Source organism: Zerene cesonia, chromosome 10 (genome assembly GCF_012273895.1).
Source record: "Zerene cesonia ecotype Mississippi chromosome 10, Zerene_cesonia_1.1, whole genome shotgun sequence".
NCBI lineage: Eukaryota > Metazoa > Arthropoda > Insecta > Lepidoptera > Pieridae > Zerene > Zerene cesonia.
Window position 1 is genome coordinate 3,557,645 of NC_052111.1, and position 5,380 is coordinate 3,563,024.

The following is a 5,380-nucleotide window of genomic DNA, read 5'->3' on the forward strand; positions in this document are numbered from 1 at the left end:
AGCTAATATTTTCGAAAGTTATTAAAGCAGATGCTATCACGTTTTAAACAAAGAAATATTTTCAATTCTTATACTCATTTGATACAAGGTAATAATATTTAGAAATAAATTAATTAATCGATTTGTATTTCTGGTCAGTCTCTTAACCAAAAATACGTAATATGTACAAAAAAATTCATATTATTTATAATACGCCGATTCACTAGAAATAGTATGAATACTATTTATCAGTTTAGTGAGAAAGAATACTAGTTTTCATAAAATTATTCTATTAACATTTAATTAAGTAATTGAAGTGAAGTTTAAGACGATAATAATGTTAATATTTATTTAATTTACAACTCAAACATTTGATAATTTATTGAATAATGACCATTCAACGTTGGTTAAACGAAAGTCAGTGTTGTGAGGTGTACATGTTACTAATGTGCTTATTACACTGCACTGCATTTCAGAAGCAAATTTAGGAATAAGAAGCTTTTTTTCACACTGTCCTAAATTTAGGTACTGAATCAGATAATGGATATTATGAATGATTTAGAACCAACATTTTTAATGATAATATATCTTGTGAAACCGTTTATTTAAAAACAAAATATTATACTATATATACGATTAAATATAAGTGCAAAAGAAAGATTGGTGGTAACATGTGATAACGGGAAATTGTATTAAGATTTAAAATTAATTTCTTTATAGTTCTAAATCCTACTGACAAGAAATTTCCCTGAAAAGTATTGGACTATTTATAAATGTCAACTATATTTATTTAAATAAGTTAAGTTTTAAGTAACTACATACGAATAAACCTACCTAAACTACATACGAATGAATGCGTTTTTAATTAGGCTTCTAACTAATTTAGTCAGTCAGAAACCATCCCAACTTCTAAATTTATGATGCTAACTCTCTGAATGCTATTACACTTTCCTAAATTCAGTGTAGTGTTTTACGAAGCGCTTTACGAATGACATTAACTCCGCGAAGACAAAAGAAACTTGCTTGTTATCTTTCGCTATTTGATCGTATAATCTTAAACAATACTACAAGTCCGTAGTAATGTTCCGTGTGGGGATACGCTTCCATTCACAAACACATGTTAAATACTTACGGAATATTTAATTATTACATAGATGATAATCAATTTTACTTCAACCATTGGGTCATTGTATTGTCGCTAAATATAGTAGTACCAAGATACTTGGGAAATATTTATTGCCTATATTCTTCGTTAAACATTTTATTCACATACTATTTTCATTTCAATCAATCGACGTTTATGTTTATCATTTTCTTCACTCTATAAATAAAATTAAAGAAATAAATTCACTGAAAAAAATTGCCATATAAAAAAAACAAATAACTGAATAAAATATTTAAACTTCAATAATATGGTGCTAAATTGAAAAATCATGTACTGCATCCACAAAAAAACACTTTAGATAGACAAATGTATACGGATATGTGTAAGATAATTCGAATAATAATTGGCATCCATCTAATAACCTTATCATCTACGAAGGTTTCAATGATAAGGGAGTATAAAATAAAAAAGCTTTTAGTTAAAATGAATAAATAATCTCGATATGGATTGGTAGGTAAGTGATAAAAACTCGGTTGAATCGTTTAGGACGCCGAGAGGCAGCGCAGCCTCACCCGTCGCGCCTCCAAGGCTTTAATGATGACTTTTTGTTATTCTGTGGTCCATGGGACTGGCGGCTACTAATTAAACAAAACTATAATTATCTAGCTATAAAATAAAAACATTCCTAGTCGCCAATATAACAACTGGTTTGCTATAAAATAATAAATAGATTGAATGTTAATAAATTTTGAATTTCTTCACAGTAAAAAATTCAAGATCACTTGAAACCTTAGGTATACTAAAAATGTAATTGCTTTAGATCTGTATTTAAATCACATACAAGATAATGCTTTATTTTATTATTATTTCGCTATAGCTTGTGACTTGCGACGGTCGAAGGCGACAGCGATCGCCCTTCCCCCCGCACCCTCCCCCATCTCTCTTATTTTATTACCTCGCACTCGTTGCGGTGAACCCTCGAGATGAGTTTACCATCGCCTTCTTCCCAATTATTATTTTATGTTATTATGTTTCGCTTTCGAAAACTAAACCTTTTTAAAGCATATATGTATGACGAGCAAGTACAGAATTCGATTTTGTATTTCAACATTCGAACTATATTAAGTAATTCTGAAACGAGAAACTGAAAATCATGTATTGTCAATGTCTGCAGCTTAAATTCGTAAAATTTGTATTTGTAACTCACTTTAAAAAGACATCAACGGGCTCGTTCCTGTAACGTTGGTGTCGTCGTATGCTATTTTTATTACATACTTGTATTTCTTGTAAAAATCTTTAATACGACAAAGTTAATAATGACTGCACATATAAACACAAAGTTCAGTGTGTCCTTTAAAAATTAACGATCATCCTTCTACCTGATGCCGCTGTCCGAGTGCAAATAAAAAACGGTTTCCCCTACGTAAAGGGTTCACTTCCCATCATGCAGGTTGGAGATAGTCTCATACACGTATACACGCACACATCGACATATTTGAGGTTAGTTTGGGCAACGTGAGCCAGCGTCCAACAAAAATATCGACGGGATATAACATTTCTTTTCGTCGTTATGAAATGTATGTACGTTACATCAATTTCATTTCTTTATAACCGGTATGTACTTAGTTCTTAGAGTAGAATGCTAGTTTGAAATGAATTGATACTAAGTGAGCGCTACGGTAAGAAAACTTTTAAATTCAATTTCACTGATCTAATAATAATAATAATGGTGAATTGACAAACCTTTTAAATCCATTTAAATATAAAAAAATAGTAATAACTTCACGACTTAGTATTTTCTTGTGTTTGGTTTCACGCGAGTATGATACATTTAGAAATTAAAAACTTTTCAACGGATTTTAAACGCGATTTATTCATTATATTATTAGTCTCCCCGTGACCGCTGTAAAGTGTTCGAAACGTCGGGTTAATAATATAATGAATAAATCGCGTTTAAAATCCGTTGAAAAGTTTTTAATTTCTAAACTTCACGACTTATTCATTCTACCAAAAATATGTTACGTCTACCTTAAATACTGAAATAATCTGTGATGATACCTTTTTTTTTGTTAGCAGACAGCCACAAACTCGAAGCAAATCCATTATAGGGTTTTATTAAGGCCCGAAATTGTAAGGTATCTTAACTTAATAGAACATGTAAGCTTTTAAATATAAAGCCTTTTGGGATTCGTAATAAGATTCAAATTTCAACTCTTTTTATAAACGCATTAATTATTATTCATAGCGATATCCAGTGTTTTTGTCGGGGATTCCTTTGCTGTTAGAATTTGCTGTTATAGTTGGACTGATAAAATGTTATGTAAGTGAATAAATTTTAGACATTTTGATCCTGATCGTAAAATGTGTATTATTTATGCAATGCAATAATGTGATATAGCATATAAAATGTTCGAATTTGGCGATATTTTGAAGAACCGCTACTTTTAAAAACCTACCGTGTTATTGAATAAACAAAAAAAAAACAGTCGATTGAGAACCTCCTTCGTTTTTGGGCCGTTGCTTGAAAATACGTAAAAATATATAAAACAAGGCTACGATTATAATTAAATCACTTTTTTCTCGTCATACCTTATAAAATCCATATAAGGCACCCATAAAATAAAGAGTTTTCTGTTCTTTATTTACCAATACAAGTGTCAAGTGCTATTTAATACTATTTATGTACCTTAGGGCAAATAACAAATTAAATTTATTAATGTGGGAATCTATTTACTACTCTGAATAAAAGAAAAAAATTGTATAAAGTGTTATTAATTGGATTATTTTATCATAGCGTAATATACACTTTTATAATTATGCGTTTTCGAATCTATCACAGAATTGACATGTAATTATAAATCACTATATATCTAACATGTCAAATTCAGTAACCGTCTAGTGTATAGGTACGGCACGAATTTGTCATGCGGTCTTATTATTATTAAAAGCTTTAAAAGCAATGCTATGGCAACTTTGCACAGATGGCGTAACATTATTCAAATGAGATTGAAATAAATTGTTGCTAAGGTTCCACAACTTAGCTAATATGAAATCGTAGAATTTGCTATTTAACTGCCTATTTTTTAACAATGCGTGATTTTTTTTGTAATTAATTGTTATTGACTTGCTACATTAACATAAACGATAGTTGTGGACGTTCGAGAAGTCATTTCTATTAATAGATAAATATTGTTTAGTCACAAATATTCTGAAACTAAGTTCCTTTAATGAACAAGGCATCCGTTAGACCTAAATATTTGTAATCAATTCAATCTACACTTAGTCATAATGATACTGGGTCGCAGTTGCCGCCTACGGACACCTGCAAGTTAAGATTTAAACTTTAAGAAATTATAAATATAATTTATATGCTTATTTACTGCGCAATATTTATTTAAAAGTAATTGCATTTAAATACATAACGTTTTTAATTCGTAACCCGTTATTTTGTGTGACTAAAATTCGTGTTATATTTGGCTTTAATAAAAAAATTTAATAGTTATATAAAAGTGTATCGGCACATTCGATCCATTGATAGATGTATTAAATGTTTTAAAACAAGACTGCTATCATTAATGTACAACTGCTAGCTTGAAATAATTCAAATGTGGACGTTAGTCATTATATGTATATTTTTATTTTAAAATGTTTCGTCAGACCACTTTAGTTTCAAAATCATTAAACAACTTTGCATAGATAGGTATCTATAATCATTGACTCGTAAAATCGGAGAAACTCTTTATTCATCACATTGACACACTGAACACACACTAGCGCGTTGTTTGTGTGTGAGTAATAAGTTTTATATGTGTGTGCCGCAGCTTATTAGTACGATAAAGACAGAGAACAGAGCAGGGATCTGTGCGACTGAGAGAAACAGTCGTCAACAAGGCTAGCTTTACCATATAAGTATATGAATGTACGATTTATTAAGTCGATTCGTTATACCATTCGACATTTTAATAATATACGGATACATGTGACCAATATTTTTGTTGTTTTTGAAGACCTTATCGATCCGTTTTATTCGATTGTTTTCTGTAATTTAATGTTGTGTTTAATATTTTATAACTAACTTTATCATTGCACGAGCATATATTTTTACATTGATTGAGAATATTATTAATTTTTTATTTCATCTTTGTTCTTCTATTGAATTAATTGATGCTTAATAAAATTAAAAGAACGCTGATTTCAATAATAAAACCCAACATGAAAAGAAAGATAACAAACTGCGGTCATATTAAACCAACGGAAAAAGATGTGTTTCTCACAGATTAAGCAATATTAGCCTCC